The 25,398-nt window shown below is 49.1% G+C and overlaps 19 non-coding genes across 19 annotated transcripts; all 19 read right to left on the bottom strand.

Moving 5' to 3' along the window:
• Window positions 1–133: 133 nt before the first annotated feature.
• On the bottom strand, window positions 134–206 carry trnak-uuu. Its single transcript has one exon. It is a non-coding gene; the product is annotated as a tRNA-Lys (tRNA).
• Window positions 207–1,633: 1,427 nt separating this feature from the next.
• Window positions 1,634–1,715, bottom strand: trnas-uga. The gene has a single exon. It is a non-coding gene; the product is annotated as a tRNA-Ser (tRNA).
• A 265-nt stretch (window positions 1,716–1,980) lies between these two features.
• On the bottom strand, window positions 1,981–2,061 carry trnas-aga. The gene has a single exon. It is a non-coding gene; the product is annotated as a tRNA-Ser (tRNA).
• Window positions 2,062–2,789: 728 nt separating this feature from the next.
• On the bottom strand, window positions 2,790–2,862 carry trnak-uuu. The gene has a single exon. It is a non-coding gene; the product is annotated as a tRNA-Lys (tRNA).
• A 1,420-nt stretch (window positions 2,863–4,282) lies between these two features.
• Window positions 4,283–4,363, bottom strand: trnas-uga. The gene has a single exon. It is a non-coding gene; the product is annotated as a tRNA-Ser (tRNA).
• A 262-nt stretch (window positions 4,364–4,625) lies between these two features.
• trnas-aga lies at window positions 4,626–4,707 on the bottom strand. Its single transcript has one exon. It is a non-coding gene; the product is annotated as a tRNA-Ser (tRNA).
• A 729-nt stretch (window positions 4,708–5,436) lies between these two features.
• trnak-uuu lies at window positions 5,437–5,509 on the bottom strand. Its single transcript has one exon. It is a non-coding gene; the product is annotated as a tRNA-Lys (tRNA).
• A 1,444-nt stretch (window positions 5,510–6,953) lies between these two features.
• Window positions 6,954–7,035, bottom strand: trnas-uga. Its single transcript has one exon. It is a non-coding gene; the product is annotated as a tRNA-Ser (tRNA).
• A 265-nt stretch (window positions 7,036–7,300) lies between these two features.
• Window positions 7,301–7,381, bottom strand: trnas-aga. The gene has a single exon. It is a non-coding gene; the product is annotated as a tRNA-Ser (tRNA).
• Window positions 7,382–9,583: 2,202 nt separating this feature from the next.
• On the bottom strand, window positions 9,584–9,664 carry trnas-aga. Its single transcript has one exon. It is a non-coding gene; the product is annotated as a tRNA-Ser (tRNA).
• Window positions 9,665–11,115: 1,451 nt separating this feature from the next.
• Window positions 11,116–11,188, bottom strand: trnak-uuu. Its single transcript has one exon. It is a non-coding gene; the product is annotated as a tRNA-Lys (tRNA).
• A 1,421-nt stretch (window positions 11,189–12,609) lies between these two features.
• Window positions 12,610–12,691, bottom strand: trnas-uga. The gene has a single exon. It is a non-coding gene; the product is annotated as a tRNA-Ser (tRNA).
• Window positions 12,692–14,993: 2,302 nt separating this feature from the next.
• On the bottom strand, window positions 14,994–15,075 carry trnas-aga. The gene has a single exon. It is a non-coding gene; the product is annotated as a tRNA-Ser (tRNA).
• A 1,130-nt stretch (window positions 15,076–16,205) lies between these two features.
• Window positions 16,206–16,278, bottom strand: trnak-uuu. Its single transcript has one exon. It is a non-coding gene; the product is annotated as a tRNA-Lys (tRNA).
• Window positions 16,279–17,705: 1,427 nt separating this feature from the next.
• On the bottom strand, window positions 17,706–17,787 carry trnas-uga. The gene has a single exon. It is a non-coding gene; the product is annotated as a tRNA-Ser (tRNA).
• Window positions 17,788–18,047: 260 nt separating this feature from the next.
• Window positions 18,048–18,129, bottom strand: trnas-aga. The gene has a single exon. It is a non-coding gene; the product is annotated as a tRNA-Ser (tRNA).
• A 733-nt stretch (window positions 18,130–18,862) lies between these two features.
• Window positions 18,863–18,935, bottom strand: trnak-uuu. Its single transcript has one exon. It is a non-coding gene; the product is annotated as a tRNA-Lys (tRNA).
• A 1,768-nt stretch (window positions 18,936–20,703) lies between these two features.
• Window positions 20,704–20,784, bottom strand: trnas-aga. The gene has a single exon. It is a non-coding gene; the product is annotated as a tRNA-Ser (tRNA).
• A 732-nt stretch (window positions 20,785–21,516) lies between these two features.
• Window positions 21,517–21,589, bottom strand: trnak-uuu. The gene has a single exon. It is a non-coding gene; the product is annotated as a tRNA-Lys (tRNA).
• Window positions 21,590–25,398: the final 3,809 nt, after the last annotated feature.

Below are 25,398 nucleotides of genomic sequence, written 5' to 3'. Positions count from 1 at the left end.
GCAGGAGGAACAGCGGTACCAACTAGGAGAACTGAGACTCACTCAGTTGACTTCATGAGCACTCTTTCCCAACGAGCTGACTCGGGTGTGCCGAGCTAGGGATATGGAGGCCGCCATCAATAGGATTGCCTCGCGCCCGAACAGGGACTTGAACCCTGGACCCTCAGATTAAAAGTCTGATGCTCTACCGACTGAGCTATCCAGGCTCCGGCTCAATCTGCCGGCTTGTTACTTGGTAGAATATAACGTATCCACAAAGCGCCGAGGTGAAGCCTGCAAAAGCGGAATTGCGGAAGAGAGAGCAAAGACCGTGGAAGGTACAATTATCGGCACCAAATACTAAAGTCAAAGGCAATCGCCATCCGTAGTTGGCAAGGTTCGCACCAGCACCGGATGAGGTGGCAAAAAAACATGGAGAGAAGATCGTTGCCTGTTGCAAAAGCCTGCCGTGACCCGATTCGAACCGGGGTTGCTGCGGCCTGGCACGCAGAGTACTAACCACTATACGATCACGGCACGCCACTGAGCCTCTGTGGTGAGAAGGGCTGGAAGCATTGGTCCGGGGCAGAGAGGGAGGAGAAAGAAAAAAAAAAAACACAGCCCTTTCTCTTCTGCATGCAGGCGAACACTCTGCCACGACTACGGAGATCAGGCTTCACATTGAGGACAAAGCAGGCTGAAAAGTGGATGGGGGTTTTTCAGTGCTGAGCCTGGAGTCCCACATGACTGCACTTTTGCCGCTTCTCGGCCCAGTTGACCGAAAACTTGATGGTTGCTAGCGATCCTGGGTGGCAAAACAGCTTCGGTAGTAAGCCTCAGTACCCCTTAAACTAAAGCACATTATCTCGGTTAAATCACCAACTTCATTTGCTTCAATTCACAGATTCAAGCCCCTTAAAAATAGACGTCGCTCTGCGAAGGCAATGTTTGGACATGTCTGTAGCCAAGCAAGGAATTAGCTCAAATGGTAGAGCGCTCGCTTAGCATGCGAGAGGTAGTGGGATCGATGCCCGCATTCTCCAAGCTTGGGTCTGCTCTTTTAAGCTCACTTCCCTACAGAGACAGCCTGCGCATGACGGCAACCAATCTAAGCACCCCCTGAAAGCGTTTTTTTGACTGACTGCTGCCAAAAGATTCTTCAGACAGGGTCTAAAACAGAGTCCAGAGGGCTAACCACTACACCATGTAACCCTAGCTAGGGCCGTTTGGGCTCAGAGACAACCAATTTGAAGTAACCCATTTGCTGAATTAACTGGTTCTTATTCTTTGGCATTTAAGAGAGATGTGGGGCTATCCTCACTTTAAAGAGCTATTTTGTAAGTTTTGAGTCTTTTCAAAAATGCGCGTTCTTTTCACGTTTCTTTAAGAACAATCTTGAGTAATAAGATGAGAGCATTGTTTAGAAGATGCTGGCCCTGCAGCAGGAGGCCGCCATCCATAGGACTGCCTTTCGCCCAAACAGGCACTTGAACCCTGGACCCTCAGATTAAAATTCTGATGCTCTACCGACTGAGCTACCCGGGCTCAGACCACCAACTTGATACTCGTATCAACAAAGCGCCGTTGTGCAGCCTGCAAAACAGGAAGTGTGAAGAGAGAGCAAAGACCGTGGAAGATGCAATTGGTCGCAACTCGTAGTCGGCAGGGTTCGAACCTGCGCGGGGAGACCCCAATGGATTTCAAGTCCATCGCCTTAACCTCTCGGCCACGACTACACCGACCTGCTGCCCTCCAGGTCCGTTGACTGCAGGAAGAAAGCAGAATAGACCGCCAGCGAGCTTCAGACACAATGTCCAGCTGAAGGGTGAGGTGGCAAATAGGAGTCTGAGGGCAAAAGACGGCGAGACCCGGATTGGAAGCGGGGTTGCTGCGGCCACAACGCAGGGTACTGACCACTGAAGATGACGGCGTGCTACAGTCCAAGGGATTCAAAAAAGTCCCGCGACTTGTTTATGCAATGCAGCGGGCGGAACGCAAAAGCGTAGTCGGCAGGATTCGAACCTGCGCGGGAGACCCCAATGGATTTCTAGTCCATCGCCTTAACCACTCGGCCACGACTACTGCAACACCGAGTAGAGGGGTCCCACTGGGGTTTCCATAGCACCGCACGTTTCCAGCCGTGTATAATGCAATCCAAGTGATGTTCCAAGTGCTTGAATCTACAAAGATAAGTCCGAATAAAACACCACAGTCCAGAAATGGTGATCGCCAGCAGATTTGTAAAGTGAAAGGCTGTTTGCTTGCCATGCTGCCTCTTTTATACTGTTTTTCCTGTTTCCTGTCATGTGATCAGTCACATGTACACACGTCCAAATGCGTAAGAGGAAGAAAATGGCCAAGACCACATGGAAACATGGTAAAATTCAAAAATACATCAAATCACACTGAGCAGGTTAAAACATGTAACCCTATGTACTACATGTAGCTGCTGTTCTTACTATGCCAAAATGTGACGACCAATTTGAACTAACCCAGTTACTTAATTAACTGGTTCTTATTATTTGGGATTTAAGACAGGTGTGGGGCTATCCTCACTTGAAAGAGTTATTTGGAAAGCTGTGAGTCTTTTGAAAAATGTGCATTCTTCTTAAAAATTTTTTTAAGAACAATCTTGAGAATAAGATGAAAGCAATGTTTAGAAGATGCTGGCCCTGCAGCAGGAGGAACAGCGGTACCAACTAGGAGAACTGAGACTCACTCAGTTGACTTCATGAGCACTCTTTCCCAACGAGCTGACTCGGGTGTGCCGAGCTAGGGATATGGAGGCCGCCATCAATAGGATTGCCTCGCGCCCGAACAGGGACTTGAACCCTGGACCCTCAGATTAAAAGTCTGATGCTCTACCGACTGAGCTATCCAGGCTCCGGCTCAATCTGCCGGCTTGTTACTTGTTAGTATATAACGTATCCACAAAGCGCCGAGGTGAAGCCTGCAAAAGCGGAATTGCGGAAGAGAGCAAAGACCGTGGAAGGTACAATTATCGGCACCAAATACTAAAGTCAAAGGGCAATCGCCATCCGTAGTTGGCAAGGTTCGCACCAGCACCGGATGAGGTGGCAAAAAAACATGGGAGAAGATCGTTGCCTGTTGGCAAAAGCCTGCCGTGACCAGTTCGAACCGGGGTTGCTGCGGCCACAACGCATGAGTACTAACCACTATCACGATCACGGCACGCCACTGAGCCTCTGTGGTGAGAAGGGCTGGAAGCATTGGTCCGGGGCAGAGAGGAGGAGAAAGAAAAAAAAAAACACAGCCCTTTCTCTTCTGCATGCAGGCGAACACTCTGCCACGACTACGGAGATCAGGCTTCACATTGAGGACAAAGCAGGCTGAAAAGTGGATGGGGTTTTTCAGTGCTGAGCCTGGAGTCCCACATGACTGCACTTTTGCGCTTCTCGGCCCAGTTGACCGAAAACTTGATGGTTGCTAGCGATCCTGGGTGGCAAAACAGCTTCCGGTAGTAAGCCTCAGTACCCCTTAAACTAAAGCACAATATCTCGGTTAAATCACCAACTTCATTTGCTTCAATTCACAGATTCAAGCCCCTTAAAAATAGACGTCGCTCTGCGAGAGCAATGTTTGGACATGTCTGTAGCTAAGCAAGGGGAATTAGCTCAAATGGTAGAGCGCTCGCAGCATGCGAGAGGTAGTGGGATCGATGCCCGCATTCTCCAAGCTTGGGTCTGCTCTTTTAAGCTCACTTCCCTACAGAGACAGCCTGCGCATGACGGCAACCAATCTAAGCACCCCTGAAAGCGTTTTTGACTGACTGCTGCCAAAAGATTCTTCAGACAGGGTCTAAAACAGAGTCCAGAGGGCTAACCACTACACCATGTAACCCTAGCTAGGGCCGTTTGGGCTCAGAGACAACCAATTTGAAGTAACCCATTTGCTGAATTAACTGGTTCTTATTCTTTGGCATTTAAAGAGATGTGGGGCTATCCTCACTTTAAAGAGCTATTTTGTAAGTTTTGAGTCTTTTCAAAAATGCGCGTTCTTTTCACGTTTCTTTAAGAACAATCTTGAGTAATAAGATGAGAGCATTGTTTAGAAGATGCTGGCCCTGCAGCAGGAGGCCGCCATCCATAGGACTGCCTTTTCGCCCAAACAGGCACTTGAACCCTGGACCCTCAGATTAAAAATCTGATGCTCTACCGACTGAGCTACCCGGGCTCAGACCACCAACTTGATACTCGTATCAACAAAGCGCCGTTGTGCAGCCTGCAAAACAGGAATTGTGGAAAGAGAGCAAAGACCGTGGAAGATGCAATTGGTCGCAACTCGTAGTCGGCAGGGTTCGAACCTGCGCGGGAGACCCCAATGGATTTCAAGTCCATCGCCTTAACCTCTCGGCCACGACTACACCGACCTGCTGCCCTCCAGGTCCGTTGACTGCAGGAAGAAAGCAGAATAGACCGCCAGCGAGCTTCAGACACAATGTCCAGCTGAAGGGTGAGGTGGCAAATAGGAGTCTGAGGGCAAAAGCGGCGAGACCCGGATTGGAAGCGGGGTTGCTGCGGCCACAACGCAGGGTACTGACCACTGAAGATGACGGCGTGCTACAGTCAAGGGATTCAAAAAGTCCCGCGACTTGTTTATGCAATGCAGCGGGCGGAGCATAAAAGCGTAGTCGGCAGGATTCGAACCTGCGCGGGGAGACCCCAATGGATTTCTAGTCCATCGCCTTAACCACTCGGCCACGACTACTGCAACACCGAGTAGAGAGGGTCCCACTGGGGGTTTCCATAGCACCGCACGTTTCCAGCCGTGTATAATGCAATCCAAGTGATGTTCCAAGTGCTTGAATCTACAAAGATAAGTCGAATAAAACACCACAGTCCAGAAATGGTGATCGCCAGCAGATTTGTAAAGTGAAAGGCTGTTTGCTTGCCATGCTGCCTCTTTTATACTGTTTTTCCTGTTTCCTGTCATGTGATCAGTCACATGTACACACGTCCAAATGCGTAAGAGGAAGAAAATGGCCAAGACCACATGGAAACATGGTAAAATTCAAAAATACATCAAATCACACTGAGCAGGTTAAAACATGTAACCCTATGTACTACATGTAGCTGCTGTTCTTACTATGCCAAAATGTGACGACCAATTTGAACTAACCCAGTTACTTAATTAACTGGTTCTTATTATTTGGGATTTAAGACAGGTGTGGGGCTATCCTCACTTGAAAGAGTTATTTGGAAAGCTGTGAGTCTTTTGAAAAATGTGCATTCTTCTTAAAAATTTTTTTAAGAACAATCTTGAGAATAAGATGAAAGCAATGTTTAGAAGATGCTGGCCCTGCAGCAGGAGGAACAGCGGTACCAACTAGGAGAACTGAGACTCACTCAGTTGACTTCATGAGCACTCTTTCCCAACGAGCTGACTCGGGTGTGCCGAGCTAGGGATATGGAGGCCGCCATCAATAGGATTGCCTCGCGCCCGAACAGGGACTTGAACCCTGGACCCTCAGATTAAAAGTCTGATGCTCTACCGACTGAGCTATCCAGGCTCCGGCTCAATCTGCCGGCTTGTTACTTGTTAGAATATAACGTATCCACAAAGCGCCGAGGTGAAGCCTGCAAAAAGCGGAATTGCGGAAGAGAGCAAAGACCGTGGAAGGTACAATTATCGGCACCAAATACTAAAGTCAAAGGGCAATCGCCATCCATAGTTGGCAAGGTTCGCACCAGCACCGGATGAGGTGGCAAAAAACATGGGAGAGAAGATCGTTGCCTGTTGGCAAAAGCCTGCCGTGACCAGTTCGAACCGGGGTTGCTGCGGCCACAACGCAGAGTACTAACCACTATACGATCACGGCACGCCACTGAGCCTCTGTGGTGAGAAGGGCTGGAAGCATTGGTCCGGGGCAGAGAGGAGGAGAAAGAAAAAAAAAAAACACAGCCCTTTCTCTTCTGCATGCAGGCGAACACTCTGCCACGACTACGGAGATCAGGCTTCACATTGAGGACAAAGCAGGCTGAAAAGTGGATGGGGTTTTTCAGTGCTGAGCCTGGAGTCCCACATGACTGCACTTTTGCGCTTCTCGGCCCAGTTGACCGAAAACTTGATGGTTGCTAGCGATCCTGGGTGGCAAAACAGCTTGGTAGTAAGCCTCAGTACCCCTTAAACTAAAGCACATTATCTCGATTAAATCACCAACTTCATTTGCTTCAATTCACAGATTCAAGCCCCTTAAAAATAGGCGTCGCTCTGCGAAAGCAATATTTGGACATGTCTGTAGCTAAGCAAGGGGAATTAGCTCAAGTGGTAGGCTAAAGCAGCATGCGAGAGGTAGTGGGATCGATGCCCGCATTCTCCAAGCTTGGGTCTGCTCTTTTAAGCTCACTTCCCTACAGAGACAGCCTGCGCATGGCGGCAACCAATCTAAGCACCCCTGAAAGCGTTTTTGACTGACTGCTGCCAAAAGATTCTTCAGACAGGGTCTAAAACAGAGTCAGAGGGCTAACCACTACACCATGTAACCTAGCTAGGGCCGTTTGGGCTCAGAGACAACCAATTTGAAGTAACCCATTTGCTGAATTAACTGGTTCTTATTCTTTGGCATTTAAGAGAGATGTGGGGCTATCCTCACTTTAAAGAGCTATTTTGTAAGTTTTGAGTCTTTTCAAAAATGCGCGTTCTTTTCACGTTTCTTTAAGAACAATCTTGAGTAATAAGATGAGAGCATTGTTTAGAAGATGCTGGCCCTGCAGCAGGAGGCCGCCATCCATAGGACTGCCTTTCGCCCAAACAGGCACTTGAACCCTGGACCCTCAGATTAAAATTCTGATGCTCTACCGACTGAGCTACCCGGGCTCAGACCACCAACTTGATACTCGTTATCAACAAAGCGCCGTTACTCGCAGCCTGCAACAAAGCGCCCGTTGTGCAGCCTGCAAAACAGGAATTGAGAAAGAGAGCAAAGACCGTGGAAGATGCAATTGGTCGCAACTCGTAGTCGGCAGGGTTCGAACCTGCGCGGGGAGACCCCAATGGATTTCAAGTCCATCGCCTTAACCTCTCGGCCACGACTACACCGACCTGCTGCCCTCCAGGTCCGTTGACTGCAGGAAGAAAGCAGAATAGACCGCCAACGAGCTTCAGGCACAATGTCCAGCTGAAGGGTGAGGTGGCAAATAGGAGTCTGAGGGCAAAAAGGCGGCGAGACCGGATTGGAAGCGGGGTTGCTGCGGCCACAACGCAGGGTACTGACCACTGAAGATGACGGCGTGCTACAGTCCAAGGGATTCAAAAAGTCCCGCGACTTGTTTATGCAATGCAGCGGGCGGGAGCGCAAAAGCGTAGTCGGCAGGATTCGAACTGCGCGGGGAGACCCCAATGGATTTCTAGTCCATCGCCTTAACCACTCGGCCACGACTACTGCAACACCGAGTAGAGAGGGTCCCACTGGGCGGTTTCCATAGCACCGCACGTTTCCAGCCGTGTATAATGCAATCCAAGTGATGTTCCAAGTGCTTGAATCTACAAAGATAAGTCGAATAAAACACCACAGTCCAGAAATGGTGATCGCCAGCAGATTTGTAAAGTGAAAGGCTGTTTGCTTGCCATGCTGCCTCTTTTATACCGTTTTTCCTGTTTCCTGTCATGTGATCAGTCACATGTACACACGTCCAAATGCGTAAGAGGAAGAAAATGGCCAAGACCACATGGAAACCTGGTAAAATTCAAAAATACATCAAATCACACTGAGCAGGTTAAAACATGTAACCCTATGTACTACATGTAGCTGCTGTTCTTACTATGCCAAAATGTGACGACCAATTTGAACTAACCCAGTTACTTAATTAACTGGTTCTTATTATTTGGGATTTAAGACAGGTGTGGGGCTATCCTCACTTGAAAGAGTTATTTGGAAAGCTGTGAGTCTTTTGAAAAATGTGCATTCTTCTTAAAAATTTTTTTAAGAACAATCTTGAGAATAAGATGAAAGCAATGTTTAGAAGATGCTGGCCCTGCAGCAGGAGGAACAGCGGTACCAACTAGGAGAACTGAGACTCACTCAGTTGACTTCATGAGCACTCTTTCCCAACGAGCTGACTCGGGTGTGCCGAGCTAGGGATATGGAGGCCGCCATCAATAGGATTGCCTCGCGCCCGAACAGGGACTTGAACCCTGGACCCTCAGATTAAAGTCTGATGCTCTACCGACTGAGCTATCCAGGCTCGGCTCAATCTGCCGGCTTGTTACTTGTTAGAATATAACGTATCCACAAAGCGCCGAGGTGAAGCCTGCAAAAAGCGGAATTGCGGAAGAGAGCAAAGACCGTGGAAGGTACAATTATCGGCGCCAAATACTAATGTCAAAGGCAATCGCCATCCGTAGTTGGCAAGGTTCGCACCAGCACCGGATGAGGTGGCAAAAAAACATGGGAGAAGATTGTTGCCTGTTGGCAAAAGCCTGCCGTGACCAGTTCGAACCGGGATTGCTGCGGCCACAACGCAGAGTACTAACCACTATACGATCACGGCACGCCACTGAGCCTCAGTGGTGAGAAGGGCTGGAAGCATTGGTCCGGGCAGAGAGGAGGAGAAAGAAAAAAAATAACACAGCCCTTTCTCTTCTGCATGCAGGCGAACACTCTGCCACGACTACGGAGATCAGGCTTCACATTGAGGACAAAGCAGGCTGAAAAGTGGATGGGGCATGGCGGCAACCAATCTAAGCACCCCCTGAAAGCGTTTTTTGACTGACTGCTGCCAAAATATTCTTCATACAGGGTCTAAAACAGAGTCCAGAGGGCTAACCACTACACCATGTAACCTAGCTAGGCAGCGTTTCGGCTCAGAGACAACCAATTTGAAGTAACCCATTTGCTGAATTAACTGGTTCTTATTCATTGTCCCGCTCAGCATTTAAGAGAGATGTGGGGCTATCCTCACTTTAAAGAGCTATTTTGTAAGTTTTGAGTCTTTTCAAAAATGTGCGTTCTTTTCACGTTTCTTTAAGAACAATCTTGAGTAATAAGATGAGAGCATTGTTTAGAAGATGCTGGCCCTGCAGCAGGAGGCCGCCATTGATAAGACTGCCTTTCGCCCAAACAGGCACTTGAACCCTGGACCCTCCAGAATAAAAGTCTGATGCTCTACCGACTGAGAGCTACCTGGGCTCAGACCACCAACTTGATACTCGTATCAACAAAGCGCCCGTTGTGCAGCCTGCAAAACAGGAATTGTGGAAGAGAGAGCAAAGACCGTGGAAGATGCAATTGGTCGCAACTCGTAGTCGGCAGGGTTCGAACCTGCGTGTAGGAGACCCAATGGATTTCAAGTCCATCGCCTTAACCTCTTTAAGCCACGACTACTCCGACCTGCTGCCCTCCAGGTCCGTTGACTGCAGGAAGAAAGCAGAATAGACCGCCAGCGAGCTTCAGACACAATGTCAGCTGAAGGGTGAGGTGGCAAATAGGAGTCTGAGGGCAAAAGGCGGCGAGACCGGATTGAAAGCGGGGTTGCTGCGGCCACAGCGCAGGGTACTGACCACTGAAGATGACGGCGTGCTACAGTCCAAGGGATTCAAAAAGTCCATAACTTGTTTATGCAATGCAGCGGGCGGAGCATAAAAGCGTAGTCGGCAGGATTCGAACCTGCGCGGGAGACCCCAATGGATTTCTAGTCCATCGCCTTAACCTCTCGGCCACGACTACTGCAACACAGAGTAGAGAGGGTCCCACTGGGGTTTCCATAGCACCGCACGTTTCCAGCCGTGTATAATGCAATCCAAGTGATGTTCCAAGTGCTTGAATCTACAAAGATAAGTCCGAATAAAACACCACAGTCCAGAAATGGTGATCGCCAGCAGATTTGTAAAGTGAAAGGCTGTTTGCTTGCCATGCTGCCTCTTTTATACTGTTTTTTCCTGTTTCCTGTCATGTGATCAGTCACATGTACACACGTCCAAATGCGTAAAGGGAAGAAAATGGCCAAGACCACATGGAAACCTGGTAAAATTCAAAAATACATCAAATCACACTGAGCAGGTTAAAACATGTAACCCTATGTACTACATGTAGCTGCTGTTCTTACTATGCCAAAATGTGACGACCAATTTGAACTAACCCAGTTACTTAATTAACTGGATCTTATTATTTGGGATTTAAGACAGGTGTGGGGCTATCCTCACTTGAAAGAGTTTTGGAAAGCTGTGAGTCTTTTGAAAAATGTGCAGTCTTCTTAAATTTTTTTTTAAGAACAATCTTGAGAATAAGATGAAAGCAATGTTTAGAAGATGCTTGCCCTGCAGCAGGAGGAACAGCGGTACCAACTAGGAGAACTGAGACTCACTCATTTGACTTCATGAGCACTCTTTCCCAACGAGCTGACTCGGGTGTGCCGAGCTAGGGATATGGAGGCCGCCATCAATAGGATTGCCTCGCGCCCGAACAGGGACTTGAACCCTGGACCCTCAGATTAAAGTCTGATGCTCTACCGACTGAGCTACCTGGGCTCAGACCACCAACGATACTCGTATCAACAAAGCGCCGTTGTTCAACCTGCAAAACAGGAATTGTGGAAAGAGAGGAAAGACCGTGGAAGATGCAATTGGTCGCAACTCGTAGTCGGCAGGGGTTCGAACCTGCTGCGAGGAGACACCAATGGATTTCAAGTCCATCGCCTTAACCTCTCGGCCACGACTACACCAACCTGCTGCCCTCCAGGTCCGTTGACTGCAGGAAGAAAGCAGAATAGACACCTGCGAGCTTCAGGCACAATGTCCAGCTGAAGGGTGAGGTGGCAAATAGGAGTCTGAGGGCAAAAGACGGCGAGACCGGATTAAGCGGGGTTGCTGCGGCCACAACGCAGGGTACTGACCACTGAAGATGACGGCGTGCTACAGTCCAAGGGATTCAAAAAAAAGTCCAGCTGACTTGTTTCTTTTGAAAAATGTGCATTCTTCTTAAAAAATTTTTAAGAACAATCTTGAGAATAAGATGAAAGCAATGTTTAGAAGATGCTGGCCCTGCAGCAGGAGGAACAGCGGTACCAACTAGGAGAACTGAGACTCACTCAGTTGACTTCATGAGCACTCTTTCCCAACGAGCTGACTCGGGTGTGCCGAGCTAGGGATATGGAGGCCGCCATCAATAGGATTGCCTCGCGCCCGAACAGGGACTTGAACCCTGGACCCTCAGATTAAAAGTCTGATGCTCTACCGACTGAGCTATCCAGGCTCCGGCTCAATCTGCCCGGCTTGTTACTTGTTAGTATATAACGTATCCACAAAGCGCCGAGGTGAAGCCTGCAAAAGCGGAATTGCAGAAAGAGAGCAAAGACCGTGGAAGGTACAATTATCGGCACCAAATACTAAAGTCAAAGGGCAATCGCCATCCGTAGTTGGCAAGGTTCGCACCAGCACCGGATGAGGTGGCAAAAAACATGGAGAGAAGATCGTTGCCTGTTGGCAAAAGCCTGCCGTGACCGGTTCGAACCAGGGGTTGCTGCGGCCACAGCGCAGAGTACTAACCACTATCACGATCACGGCACGCCACTGAGCCTCAGTGGTGAGAAGGGCTGGAAGCATTGGTCCGGGGCAGAGAGGGAGGAGAAAGAAAAAAAAATAACACAGCCCTTTCTCTTCTGCATGCAGGCGAACACTCTGCCACGACTACGGAGATCAGGCTTCACATTGAGGACAAAGCAGGCTGAAAAGTGGATGGGGTTTTTCAGTGCTGAGCCTGGAGTCCCACATGACTGCACTTTGCGCTTCGGCCCAGTTGACCGAAAACTTGATGGTTGCTAGCGATCCTGGGTGGCAAAACAGCCCGGTAGTAAGCCTCAGTACCCCTTAAACTAAAGCACAATATCTCGGTTAATTCACCAATTTCATTTGCGTCAATTCACAGATTCAAGCCCCTTAAAAATAGACGTCGCTCTGCGAAGGCAATGTTTGGACATGTCTGTAGCCAAGCAAGGGGAATTAGCTCAAATGGTAGAGTGCTCGCTTAGCAGCATGCGAGAGGTAGTGGGATCGATGCCGGCATTCTCCAAGCTTGGGTCCGCTCTTTTAAGCTCACTTCCCTACAGAGACAGCCTGCGCATGGCGGCAACCAATCTAAGCACCCCTGAAAGCGTTTTTGACTGACTGCTGCCAAAAGATTCTTCAGACAGGGTCTAAAACAGAGTCAGAGGGCTAACCACTACACCATGTAATCCTAGCTAGGGCCGTTTGGGCTCAGAGACAACCAATTTGAAGTAACCCATTTGCTGAATTAACTGGTTCTTATTCTTTGGCATTTAAGAGAGATGTGGGGCTATCCTCACTTTAAAGAGCTATTTTGTAAGTTTTGAGTCTTTTCAAAAATGCGCGTTCTTTTCACGTTTCTTTAAGAACAATCTTGAGTAATAAGATGAGAGCATTGTTTAGAAGATGCTGGCCCTGCAGCAGGAGACTGCCATCGATAGGACTGCCTTTCGCCCAAACAGGCACTTGAACCCTGGACCCTCAGATTAAAAGTCTGATGCTCTACCGACTGAGCTACCGGGCTCAGACCACCAACTTGATACTCGTATCAACAAAGCGCCGTTGTTCAGCCTGCAAAACAGGAATTGTGGAAGAGAGCAAAGACCGTGGAAGATGCAGTTGGTCGCAACTCGTAGTCGGCAGGGTTCGAACCTGCGCGGGGAGACACCAATGGATTTCAAGTCCATCGCCTTAACCTCTCGGCCACGACTACACCGACCTGCTGCCCTCCAGGTCCGTTGACTGCAGGAAGAAAGCAGAATAGACCGCCAGCGAGCTTCAGGCACAATGTCCAGCTGAAGGGTGAGGTGGCAAATAGGAGTCTGAGGGCAAAAGACAGCGAGACCGGATTGGAAGCGGGGTTGCTGCGGCCACAGCGCAGGAGTACTGACCACTGAAGATGACGGCGTGCTACAGTCAAGGGATTCAAAAAGTCCAGCGACTTGTTTCTTTTGAAAAATGTGCATTCTTCTTAAAAAAATTTTTAAGAACAATCTTGAGAATAAGATGAAAGCAATGTTTAGAAGATGCTGGCCCTGCAGCAGGAGGAACAGCGGTACCAACTAGGAGAACTGAGACTCACTCAGTTGACTTCATGAGCACTCTTTCCCAGCGAGCTGACTCGGGTGTGCGAGCTAGGGATATGGAGGCCGCTCAATAGGATTGCCTCGCGCCCGAACAGGGACTTGAACCCTGGACCCTCAGATTAAAAGTCTGATGCTCTACCGACTGAGCTATCAGGCTCCGGCTCAATCTGCCCGGCTTGTTACTTGTTAGTATATAACGTATCCACAAAGCGCCGAGGTGAAGCCTGCAAAAGCGGAATTGCAGAAGAGAGAGCAAAGACCGTGGAAGGTACAATTATCGGCACCAAATACTAAAGTCAAAGGGCAATCGCCATCCGTAGTTGGCAAGGTTCGCACCAGCACCGGATGAGGTGGCAAAAAAACATGGGAGAGAAGATCGTTGCCTGTTGGCAAAAGCCTGCCGTGACCAGTTCGAACCGGGGTTGCTGCGGCCACAGCGCAGAGTACTAACCACTATCACGATCACGGCACGCCACTGAGCCTCAGTGGTGAGAAGGGCTGGAAGCATTGGTCCGGGGCAGAGAGGGAGGAGAAAGAAAAAAAAATAACACAGCCCTTTCTCTTCTGCATGCAGGCGAACACTCTGCCACGACTACTACGGATCAGGCTTCACATTGAGGACAAAGCAGGCTGAAAAGTGGATGGGGTTTTTCAGTGCTGAGCCTGGAGTCCCACATGACTGCACTTTTGCCGCTTCTCGGCCCAGTTGACCGAAAACTTGATGGTTGCTAGCGATCCTGGGTGGCAAAACAGCGGTAGTAAGCCTCAGTACCCCTTAAACTAAAGCACAATATCTCGGTTAATTCACCAATTTCATTTGCGTCAATTCACAGATTCAAGCCCCCTTAAAAATAGGCGTCGCTCTGTGAAGGCAATGTTTGGACATGTCTGTAGCCAAGCAAGGGAATTAGCTCAAATGGTAGAGCGCTCGCAGCATGCGAGAGGTAGTGGGATCGATGCCCGCATTCTCCAAGCTTGGGTCGCTCTTTTAAGCTCACTTCCCTACAGAGACAGCCTGCGCATGGCGGCAACCAATCTAAGCACCCCTGAAAGCGTTTTTGACTGACTGCTGCAAAAGATTCTTCAGACAGGGTCTAAAACAGAGTCCAGAGGGCTAACCACTACACCATGTAACCCTAGCTAGGGCCGTTTGGGCTCAGAGACAACCAATTTGAAGTAACCCATTTGCTGAATTAACTGGTTCTTATTCATTGGCATTTAAGAGAGATGTGGGGCTATCCTCACTTTAAAGAGCTATTTTGTAAGTTTTGAGTCTTTTCAAAAATGTGCGTTCTTTTCACGTTTCTTTAAGAACAATCTTGAGTAATAAGATGAGAGCATTGTTTAGAAGATGCTGGCCCTGCAGCAGGAGGCCGCCATCCATAGGACTGCCTTTCGCCCAAACAGGCACTTGAACCCTGGACCCTCAGATTAAAAGTCTGATGCTCTACCGACTGAGCTACCGGGCTCAGACCACCAACTTGATACTCGTATCAACAAAGCGCCGTTGTGCAGCCTGCAAAACAGGAATTGTGGAAGAGAGAGCAAAGACCGTGGAAGATGCAATTGGTCGCAACTCGTAGTCGGCAGGGGTTCGAACCTGCGCGAGGAGACCCCAATGGATTTCAAGTCCATCGCCTTAACCTCTCGGCCACGACTACACCGACCTGCTGCCCTCCAGGTCCGTTGACTGCAGGAAGAAAGCAGAATAGACCGCCAGCGAGCTTCAGACACAATGTCCAGCTGAAGGGTGAGGTGGCAAATAGGAGTCTGAGGGCAAAAGGCGGCGAGACCCGGATTGGAAGGCGGGGTTGCTGCGGCCTACAACGCAGGGTACTGACCACTGAAGATGACGGCGTGCTACAGTCAAGGGATTCAAAAAGTCCCGCGACTTGTTTATGCAATGCAGCGGGCGGTGAGCGCAAAAAGCGTGGTCGGCAGGATTCGAACCTGCGCGGGGAGACCCCAATGGATTTCTAGTCCATCGCCTTAACCACTCGGCCACGACTACTGCAACACAGAGTAGAGAGGGGTCCCACTGGGGTTTCCATAGCACCACCGCACGTTTCCAGCCGTGTATAATGCAATCAAGTGATGTTCCAAGTGCTTGAATCTACAAAGATAAGTCGAATAAAACACCACAGTCCAGAAATGGTGATCGCCAGCAGATTTGTAAAGTGAAAGGCTGTTTGCTTGCCATGCTGCCTCTTTTATACCGTTTTTCCTGTTTCCTGTCATGTGATCAGTCACATGTACACACGTCCAAATGCGTAAGAGGGAAGAAAATGGCCAAGACCACATGGAAACCTGGTAAAATTCAAAAATACATCAAATCACACTGAGCAGGTTAAAACATGTAACCCTATGTACTACATGTAGCTGCTGTTCTTACTATGCCAAAATGTGACGACCAATTTGAACTAACCCAGTTACTTAATTAACTGGTTCTTATTATTTGGGATTTAAGACAGGTGTGGGGCTATCCTCACTTGAAAGAGTTATTTGGAAAGCTGTGAGTCTTTTGAAAAATGTGCATTCTTCTTAAAAATTTTTTAAGAACAATCTTGAGAATAAGATGAAAGCAATGTTTAGAAGATGCTGGCCCTGCAGCAGGAGGAACAGCGGTACCAACTAGGAGAACTGAGACTCACTCAGTTGACTTCATGAGCACTCTTTCCCAACGAGCTGACTCGGGTGTGCCGAGCTAGGGATATGGAGGCCGCCATCAATAGGATTGCCTCGCGCCCGAACAGGGACTTGAACCCTGGACCCTCAGATTAAAAGTCTGATGCTCTACCGACTGAGCTACCGGGCTCAGACCACCAATGATACTCGTATCAACAAAGCGCCCGTTGTTCAACCTGCAAAACAGGAATTGTGGAAAGAGAGCAAAGACCGTGGAAGATGCAATTGGTGCAACTTCGTAGTCGGCAGGGGTTCGAACCTGGCGGGAGACACCAATGGATTTCAAGTCCATCGCCTTAACCCTCGGCCCGCGACTACACCGACCTGCTGCCCTCCAGGTCCGTTGACTGCAGGGAGAAGAAAGCAGAATAGACCGCCAACGAGCTTCAGGCACAATGTCCAGCTGAAGGGTGAGGTGGCAAATAGGAGTCTGAGGGCAAAAAACGGCGAGACCCGCGCCCGAACAGGGACTTGAACCCTGGACCCTCAGATTAAAAGTCTGATGCTCTACCGACTGAGCTATCCAGGCTCCGGCTAAATCTGCGGCTTGTTACTTGTTAGTATATAAGCGTATCCACAAAGCGCCGGTGAAGCCTGCAAAAAGCGGAGGTGCGGAAGAGAGCAAAGACCGTGGAAGGTACAATTATCGGCACCAAATACTAAAGTCAAAGGGCAATCGCCATCCGTAGTTGGCAAGGTTCGCACCAGCACCGGATGAGGTGGCAAAAAAACATGGGAGAGAAGATCGTTGCCTGTTGGCAAAAGCCTGCCGTGACCGATTCGAACCGGGGTTGCTGCGGCCACAAGCGCATGAGTACTAACCACTATCACGATCACGGCACGCCACTGAGCCTCAGTGGTGAGAAGGGCTGGAAGCATTGGTCCGGGGCAGAGAGAGGGAGGAGAAAGAAAAAAATAACACAGCCCTTTCTCTTCTGCATGCAGGCGAACACTCTGCCACGACTACGGAGATCAGGCTTCACATTGAGGACAAAGCAGGCTGAAAAGTGGATGGGGGTTTTTCAGTGCTGAGCCTGGAGTCCCACATGACTGCACTTTGGCCGCTTCTCGGCCCAGTTGACCGAAAACTTGATGGTTGCTAGCGATCCTGGGTGGCAAAACAGCTTCGGTAGTAAGCCTCAGTACCCCTTAAACTAAAGCACAATATCTCGGTTAATTCACCAACTTCATTTGTGTCAATTCACAGATTCAAGCCCCTTAAAAATAGGCGTCGCTCTGCGAAGGCAGTGTTTGGACATGTCTGTAGCCAAGCAAGAGGAAGTAGCTCAAATGGTAGAGTGCTCGCTTAGCATGCGAGAGGTAGTGGGATCGATGCCCGCATTCTCCAAGCTTGGGTCCGCTCTTTTAAGCTCACTTCCTTACAGAGACAGCCTGCGCATGACGGCAACCAATCTAAGCACCACCTGAAAGCGTTTTTTGACTGACTGCTGCCAAAAGATTCTTCAGACAGGGTCTAAAACAGAGTCAGAGGGCTAACCACTACACCATGTAACCTAGCTAGGGCCGTTTGGGCTCAGAGACAACCAATTTGAAGTAACCCATTTGCTGAATTAACTGGTTCTTATTCTTTGGCATTTAAGAGAGATGTGGGGCTATCCTCACTTTAAAGAGCTATTTTGTAAGTTTTGAGTCTTTTCAAAAATGCGCGTTCTTTTCACGTTTCTTTAAGAACAATCTTGAGTAATAAGATGAGAGCATTGTTTAGAAGATGCTGGCCCTGCAGCAGGAGGCCGCCATCCATAGGACTGCCTTTCGCCCAAACAGGCACTTGAACCCTGGACCCTCAGATTAAAAATCTGATGCTCTACCGACTGAGCTACCGGGCTCAGACCACCAACTTGATACTCGTATCAACAAAGCGCCGTTGTGCAGCCTGCAAAACAGGAATTGTGGAAGAGAGAGCAAAGACCGTGGAAGATGCAATTGGTCGCAACTCGTAGTCGGCAGGGGTTCGAACCTGCGCGGGAGACCCCAATGGATTTCAAGTCCATCGCCTTAACCTCTCGGCCACGACTACACCGACCTGCTGCCCTCCAGGTCCGTTGACTGCAGGAAGAAAGCAGAATAGACGCCAGCGAGCTTCAGACACAATGTCCAGCTGAAGGGTGAGGTGGCAAATAGGAGTCTGAGGGCAAAAAGGCGGCGAGACCGGATTAGGCGGGGTTGCTGCGGCCACAGCGCGAAGTACTGACCACTGAAGATGACGGCGTGCTACAGTCAAGGGATTCAAAAAGTCCCGCGACTTGTTTATGCAATGCAGCGGGCGGAGCATAAAAGCGTAGTCGGCAGGATTCGAACCTGCGGCGGGAGACCCCAATGGATTTCTAGTCCATCGCCTTAACCACTCGGCCACGACTACTGCAACACCGAGTAGAGAGGGGTCCCACTGGGGGGGGTTTCCATAGCACCGCACGTTTCCAGCCGTGTATAATGCAATCCAAGTGATGTTCCAAGTGCTTGAATCTACAAAGATAAGTCCGAATAAAACACCACAGTCCAGAAATGGTGATCGCCAGCAGATTTGTAAAGTGAAAGGCTGTTTGCTTGCCATGCTGCCTCTTTTATACTGTTTTTCCTGTTTCCTGTCATGTGATCAGTCACATGTACACACGTCCAAATGCGTAAGAGGAAGAAAATGGCCAAGACCACATGGAAACATGATAAAATTCAAAAATACATCAAATCACACTGAGCAGGTTAAAACATGTAACCCTATGTACTACATGTAGCTGCTGTTCTTACTATGCCAAAATGTGACGACCAATTTGAACTAACCCAGTTACTTAATTAACTGGTTCTTATTATTTGGGATTTAAGACAGGTGTGGGGCTATCCTCACTTGAAAGAGTTATTTGGAAAGCTGTGAGTCTTTTGAAAAATGTGCATTCTTCTTAAAAAATTTTTAAGAACAATCTTGAGAATAAGATGAAAGCAATGTTTAGAAGATGCTGGCCCTGCAGCAGGAGGAACAGCGGTACCAACTAGGAGAACTGAGACTCACTCAGTTGACTTCATGAGCACTCTTTCCCAACGAGCTGACTCGGGTGTGCCGAGCTAGGGATATGGAGGCCGCCATCAATAGGATTGCCTCGCGCCCGAACAGGGACTTGAACCCTGGACCCTCAGATTAAAAGTCTGATGCTCTACCGACTGAGCTATCCAGGCTCGGCTCAATCTGCCGGCTTGTTACTTGTTAGAATATAACGTATCCACAAAGCGCCGAGGTGAAGCCTGCAAAAAGCGGGTGCGGAAGAGAGAGCAAAGACCGTGGAAGGTACAATTATCGGCACCAAATACTAAAGTCAAAGGGCAATCGCCATCCGTAGTTGGCAAGGTTCGCACCAGCACACGGATGAGGTGGCAAAAAAAACATGGGAGAAGATCGTTGCCTGTTGGCAAAAGCCTGCCGTGACCCAGATTCGAACCGGGGTTGCTGCGGCCACAGCATGAGTACTAACCACTATCACGATCACGGCACGCCACTGAGCCTCAGTGGTGAGAAGGGCTGGAAGCATTGGTCCGGGGCAGAGAGGAGGAGAGAGAAAAAAAATAACACAGCCCTTTCTCTTCTGCATGCAGGCGAACACTCTGCCACGACTACGGAGATCAGGCTTCACATTGAGGACAAAGCAGGCTGAAAAGTGGATGGGGTTTTTCAGTGCTGAGCCTGGAGTCCACATGACTGCACTTTGGCGCTTCTCGGCCCAGTTGACCGAAAACTTGATGGTTGCTAGCGATCCTGGGTGGCAAAACAGCCGGTAGTAAGCCTCAGTACCCTTAAACTAAAGCACAATATCTCGGTTAATTCACCAACTTCATTTGTGTCAATTCACAGATTCAAGCCCCTTAAAAATAGGCGTCGCTCTGCGAAAGCAATGTTTGGACATGTCTGTAGCCAAGCAAGGAATTAGCTCAAATGGTAGAGCGCTCTAAGCAGCATCATGCGAGAGGTAGTGGGATCGATGCCCGCATTCTCCAAGCTTGGGTCCGCTCTTTTAAGCTCACTTCCCTACAGAGACAGCCTGCGCATGGCGGCAACCAATCTAAGCACCCCTGAAAGCGTTTTTGACTGACTGCTGCCAAAAGATTCTTCAGACAGGGTCTAAAACAGAGTCAGAGGGCTAACCACTACACCATGTAACCCTAGCTAGGGCCGTTTGGGCTCAGAGACAACCAATTTGAAGTAACCCATTTGCTGAATTAACTGGTTCTTATTCTTTGGCATTTAAGAGAGATGTGGGGCTATCCTCACTTTAAAGAGCTATTTTGTAAGTTTTGAGTCTTTTCAAAAATGCGCGTTCTTTTCACGTTTCTTTAAGAACAATCTTGAGTAATAAGATGAGAGCATTGTTTAGAAGATGCTGGCCCTGCAGCAGGAGGCCGCCATCCATAGGACTGCCTTTCGCCCAAACAGGCACTTGAACCCTGGACCCTCAGATTAAAATTCTGATGCTCTACCGACTGAGCTACCCGGGCTCAGACCACCAACTTGATACTCGTATCAACAAAGCGCCGTTGTGCAGCCTGCAAAACAGGAATTGTGGAAGAGAGAGCAAAGACCGTGGAAGATGCAATTGGTCGCAACTCGTAGTCGGCAGGGTTGAACCTGCGCGGGAGACCCCAATGGATTTCAAGTCCATCGCCTTAACCTCTCGGCCACGACTACACCGACCTGCTGCCCTCCAGGTCCGTTGACTGCAGGAAGAAAGCAGAATAGACCGCCAGCGAGCTTCAGACACAATGTCCAGCTGAAGGGTGAGGTGGCAAATAGGAGTCTGAGGGCAAAAAGCGGCGAGACCCGGATTGGAAGCGGGGTTGCTGCGGCCACAACGCAGGGTACTGACCACTGAAGATGACGGCGTGCTACAGTCCAAGGGATTCAAAAAGTCCCCGCGACTTGTTTATGCAATGCAGCGGGCGGAGCATAAAAAAGCGTAGTCGGCAGGATTCGAACCTGCGCGGGAGACCCCAATGGATTTCTAGTCCATCGCCTTAACCACTCGGCCACGACTACTGCAACACACGAGTAGAGAGGGGTCCCACTGAGAGGGTTTCCATAGCACCGCACGTTTCCAGCCGTGTATAATGCAATCAAGTGATGTTCCAAGTGCTTGAATCTACAAAGATAAGTCGAATAAAACACCACAGTCCAGAAATGGTGATCGCCAGCAGATTTGTAAAGTGAAAGGCTGTTTGCTTGCCATGCTGCCTCTTTTATACTGTTTTTCCTGTTTCCTGTCATGTGATCAGTCACATGTACACAAATCAAATGCGTAAGAGGAAGAAAATGGCCAAGACCACATGGAAACATGGTAAAATTCAAAAATACATCAAATCACACTGAGCAGGTTAAAACATGTAACCCTATGTACTACATGTAGCTGCTGTTCTTACTATGCCAAAATGTGACGACCAATTTGAACTAACCCAGTTACTTAATTAACTGGTTCTTATTATTTTGGGATTTAAGACAGGTGTGGGGCTATCCTCACTTGAAAGAGTTATTTGGAAAGCTGTGAGTCTTTTGAAAAATGTGCATTCTTCTTAAAAAATTTTTTTAAGAACAATCTTGAGAATAAGATGAAAGCAATGTTTAGAAGATGCTGGCCCTGCAGCAGGAGGAACAGCGGTACCAACTAGGAGAACTGAGACTCACTCAGTTGACTTCATGAGCACTCTTTCCCAACGAGCTGACTCGGGTGTGCGAGCTAGGGATATGGAGGCCGCCATCAATAGGATTGCCTCGCGCCCGAACAGGGACTTGAACCCTGGACCCTCAGATTAAAAGTCTGATGCTCTACCGACTGAGCTATCCAGGCTCCGGCTCAATCTGCCGGCTTGTTACTTGTTAGTATATAACGTATCCACAAAGCGCCGAGTGAAGCCTGCAAAAAAGGAATTGCGGAAGAGAGAGCAAAGACCGTGGAAGGTACAATTATCGGCACCAAATACTAAAGTCAAAGGGCAATCGCCATCCGTAGTTGGCAAGGTTCGCACCAGCACCGGATGAGGTGGCAAAAATACATGGGAGAGAAGATCGTTGCCTGTTGGCAAAAGCCTGCCGTGACCAGTTCGAACCGGGGTTGCTGCGGCCACAACGCAGAGTACTAACCACTATCACGATCACGGCACGCCACTGAGCCTCAGTGGTGAGAAGGGCTGGAAGCATTGGTCCGGGGCAGAGAGGAGGAGAAAGAAAAAAAATAACACAGCCCTTTCTCTTCTGCATGCAGGCGAACACTCTGCCACGACTACGGAGATCAGGCTTCACATTGAGGACAAAGCAGGCTGAAAAAAAGTGGATGGGGTTTTCAGTGCTGAGCCTGGAGTCCCACATGACTGCACTTTTGCCGCTTCTCGGCCCAGTTGACCGAAAACTTGATGGTTGCTAGCGATCCTGGGTGGCAAAACAGCTTCGGTAGTAAGCCTCAGTACCCCTTAAACTAAAGCACAATATCTCGGTTAATTCACCAACTTCATTTGCTTCAATTCACAGATTCAAGCCCCTTAAAAATAGGCGTCGCTCTGCGAAAGCAATGTTTGGACATGTCTGTAGCCAAGCAAGGGAATTAGCTCAAATGGTAGGCGCTCTAAGCAGCATGCGAGAGGTAGTGGGATCGATGCCGCATTCTCCAAGCTTGGGTCCGCTCTTTTAAGCTCACTTCCCTACAGAGACAGCCTGCGCATGGCGGCAACCAATCTAAGCACCCCTGAAAGCGTTTTTGACTGACTGCTGCCAAAAGATTCTTCAGACAGGGTCTAAAACAGAGTCAGAGGGCTAACCACTACACCATGTAACCCTAGCTAGGGCCGTTTGGGCTCAGAGACAACCAATTTGAAGTAACCCATTTGCTGAATTAACTGGTTCTTATTCTTTGGCATTTAAGAGAGATGTGGGGCTATCCTCACTTTAAAGAGCTATTTTGTAAGTTTTGAGTCTTTTCAAAAATGCGCGTTCTTTTCACGTTTCTTTAAGAACAATCTTGAGTAATAAGATGAGAGCATTGTTTAGAAGATGCTGGCCCTGCAGCAGGAGGCCGCCATCCATAGGACTGCCTTTCGCCCAAACAGGCACTTGAACCCTGGACCCTCAGATTAAAATTCTGATGCTCTACCGACTGAGCTACCCGGGCTCAGACCACCAACTTGATACTCGTATCAACAAAGCGCCGTTGTGCAGCCTGCAAAACAGGAATTGTGGAAGAGAGAGCAAAGACCGTGGAAGATGCAATTGGTCGCAACTCGTAGTCGGCAGGGTTCGAACACCAATGGATTTCAAGTCCATCGCCTTAACCTCTCGGCCACGACTACACCAACCTGCTGCCCTCCAGGTCCGTTGACTGCAGGAAGAAAGCAGAATAGACCGCCAACGAGCTTCAGGCACAATGTCCAGCTGAAGGGTGAGGTGGCAAATAGGAGTCTGAGGGCAAAAGCGGCGAGACCGGATTGGAAGCGGGGTTGCTGCGGCCACAAGCGCAGGGTACTGACCACTGAAGATGACGGCGTGCTACAGTCCAAGGGATTCAAAAAGTCCCGCGACTTGTTTATGCAATGCAGCGGGCGGAGCGCAAAGCGTAGTCGGCAGGATTCGAACTTTGCGGAGAGACCCCAATGGATTTCTAGTCCATCGCCTTAACCACTCGGCCAAGACTACTGCAACACCGAGTAGAGAGGGGTCCCACTGGGGCGGTTTCCATAGCACCCATACGTTTCCAGCCGTGTATAATGCAATCAAGTGATGTTCCAAGTGCTTGAATCTACAAAGATAAGTCGAATAAAACACCACAGTCCAGAAATGGTGATCGCCAGCAGATTTGTAAAGTGAAAGGCTGTTTGCTTGCCATGCTGCCTCTTTTATACCCGTTTTTTCCTGTTTCCTGTCATGTGATCAGTCACATGTACACACGTCCAAATGCGTAAGAGGAAGAAAATGGCCAAGACCACATGGAAACCTGGTAAAATTCAAAAATACATCAAATCACACTGAGCAGGTTAAAACATGTAACCCTATGTACTACATGTAGCTGCTGTTCTTACTATGCCAAAATGTGACGACCAATTTGAACTAAGCAGTTACTTAATTAACTGGTTCTTATTATTGGGATTTAAGACAGGTGTGGGGCTATCCTCACTTGAAAGAGTTTTTGGAAAGCTGTGAGTCTTTTGAAAAATGTGCAGTCTTCTTAAAAATTTTTTTAAGAACAATCTTGAGGAATAAGATGAAAGCAATGTTTAGAAGATGCTTGCCCTGCAGCAGGAGGAACAGCGGTACCAACTAGGAGAACTGAGACTCACTCAGTTGACTTCATGAGCACTCTTTCCCAACGAGCTGACTCGGGTGTGCCGAGCTAGGGATATGGAGGCCGCCATCAATAGGATTGCCTCGCGCCCGAACAGGGACTTGAACCCTGGACCCTCAGATTAAAAGTCTGATGCTCTACCGACTGAGCTACCGGGCTCAGACCACCAACTTGATACTCGTATCAACAAAGCGCCCGTTGTTCAACCTGCAAAACAGGAATTGTGGAAGAGAGGAAAGACCGTGGAAGATGCAATTGGTCGCCTTCGTAGTCGGCAGGGGTTCGAACCTGCGCGGGGAGACACCAATGGATTTCAAGTCCATCGCCTTAACCTCTCGACCCACGACTACACCCGACCTGCTGCCCTCCAGGTCCGTTGACTGCAGGAAGAAAGCAGAATAGACCGCCAGCGAGCTTCAGGCACAATGTCCAGCTGAAGGGTGAGGTGGCAAATAGGAGTCTGAGGGCAAAAGCGGCGAGACCCGGTTGGAAGCGGGGTTGCTGCGGCCACAAGCGCAGGGTACTGACCACTGAAGATGGCGTGCTACAGTCCAAGGGATTCAAAAAGTCCAGCGACTTGTTTCTTTTGAAAAATGTGTTTCTTCTTAAAAAATTTTTAAGAACAATCTTGAGAATAAGATGAAAGCAATGTTTAGAAGATGCTGGCCCTGCAGCAGGAGGAACAGCGGTACCAACTAGGAGAACTGAGACTCACTCAGTTGACTTCATGAGCACTCTTTCCCAGCGAGCTGACTCGGGTGTGCCGAGCTAGGGATATGGAGGCCGCCATCAATAGGATTGCCTCGCGCCCGAACAGGGACTTGAACCCTGGACCCTCAGATTAAAAGTCTGATGCTCTACCGACTGAGCTATCAGGCTCGGCTCAATCTGCCGGCTTGTTACTTGTTAGTATATAACGTATCCACAAAGCGCCGGTGAAGCCTGCAAAAGCGGAATTGCGGAAAGAGAGCAAAGACCGTGGGAAGGTACAATTATCGGCACCAAATACTAAAGTCAAAGGGCAATCGCCATCCGTAGTTGGCAAGGTTCGCACCAGCACCGGATGAGGTGGCAAAAAACATGGGAGAAGATCGTTGCCTGTTGGCAAAAGCCTGCCGTGACCAGTTCGAACGGGGGCTGCTGCCACAACGCAGAGTACTAACCACTATCACGATCACGGCACGCCACTGAGCCTCAGTGGTGAGAAGGGCTGGAAGCATTGGTCCGGGGCAGAGAGGAGGAGAAAGAAAAAAAATAACACAGCCCTTTCTCTTCTGCATGCAGGCGAACACTCTGCCACGACTACGGAGATCAGGCTTCACATTGAG

This window comes from Puntigrus tetrazona, chromosome 4 (assembly GCF_018831695.1).
Source record: "Puntigrus tetrazona isolate hp1 chromosome 4, ASM1883169v1, whole genome shotgun sequence".
Taxonomy (NCBI): domain Eukaryota; kingdom Metazoa; phylum Chordata; class Actinopteri; order Cypriniformes; family Cyprinidae; genus Puntigrus; species Puntigrus tetrazona.
The sequence above is the reverse complement of the archived record's forward strand: the minus strand, read 5'-3'. Positions and strand labels throughout refer to the sequence as shown.